Below are 1,230 nucleotides of genomic sequence, written 5' to 3' on the forward strand. Positions count from 1 at the left end.
TCAGGCACAAGCGTCTCGATAGACGCATAGTTGTTCTGAAACAACTTGCTCGATGAGCATGGTTCAAATGTGGATGCGCTGTAACAGCGAAAGTGGTGTCCCGGAAACGGGGATCGAGCCAGTGGCCTTTGGCTTGACAGGCCGGAGCTCTACCATTGAGCTATAAGGGCGATGCCCGTACGTCAGTCCGAGAACGGACTACTCATGGTATGAGAGGGCTGCGCCCGGGTGGATTTGAACCACCGACCTGTGGCTTTCAAAGCCAGCGCTCGACCACTGAGCTGAAAGGGCGTTGCCCTTAAGCTTGTCCATTCAAGGACAGCAGTTCATGGAACGAGAGGGCTGTGCCCTGGTGGGTTCGAGCCACCGACCTGTGGCTTCCAAAGCCAACGCTCGACCATTGAGCTAAAAGGGTGTTGCCCTTAAGCTTGTCCAAGCGTGAACAATCGTTCATGGAACGAGAGTGGGTTTGAACCACGGACCTATCGCTTGTGAAGCGAGTGTTCAACCGCTGAGCCGTTGTCGACGACTCGAATGAGTCAAGAGCATTGCTCTAAGCGGTTTGCAGCTCTTGGAATAGGCGCGGAGCGCGAGCGTAGGTCTGAGACCGTATGAGAGCAAGATGCGCGCTGCGCTTGGAGCATTGGGGCGTGGGCCGACGACGAGAAGTTGGGCATCAACGATGCGTAGGCGTTTGTGAGCGAGCTCACGGAGCTGTACAACGCTGGTGTGAGGTGTAGTGACCTCCGCCGTCTTAACAAGACGTGACGTCGCTGAGGAGAGTTTCGAGAACGGAATGTTCTCATCTTAGTGGGGGAGAGTGTAACGGGGTTACATGGTGTGGAACACACAGAGGTACGAAGTACCCGGAGAGTTAACAAACTCTCAGTACATAAGTTGGAGAGTTAACTAGGTCTCTCAGTACGTTGGCCGAAAGCCACACGTTAGGCATTTGATTAGGTTTAGCTATGCTAGATAGTTAAACAGATACATTTACCACTAGGCGGCTTGGCCGCAATAATAGTAAATAAAACACTTCTGGTTTTGAAGCATAAAAGTTAAGGTGTTAACTTTGAGCCCTGGTCTTGGGCTGTAAGTGTCCTTTGGATAAGGAACTTAGTATCAGTGACTCTTTGAGTCGAACGTCTTCCTCTGACGCTAAAGCTACGGCAGCCCCGCTGCAGATGCACTTTGAGATGAGCTTACACGACAACAGACATTCGATGCTAC

The 1,230-nt window shown here is 51.9% G+C and overlaps 1 pseudogene across 1 annotated transcript; it reads right to left on the reverse strand.

The window, feature by feature from the left end:
- Positions 1-453: 453 nt before the first annotated feature.
- PITG_28557 lies at positions 454-523 on the reverse strand (annotated as a pseudogene). The gene has a single exon. The product of its transcript is annotated as a tRNA-OTHER (tRNA).
- Positions 524-1,230: the final 707 nt, after the last annotated feature.

This window comes from Phytophthora infestans, genomic scaffold, assembly GCF_000142945.1.
Source record: "Phytophthora infestans T30-4 supercont1.37 genomic scaffold, whole genome shotgun sequence".
Lineage (NCBI taxonomy): Eukaryota > Oomycota > Peronosporomycetes > Peronosporales > Peronosporaceae > Phytophthora > Phytophthora infestans.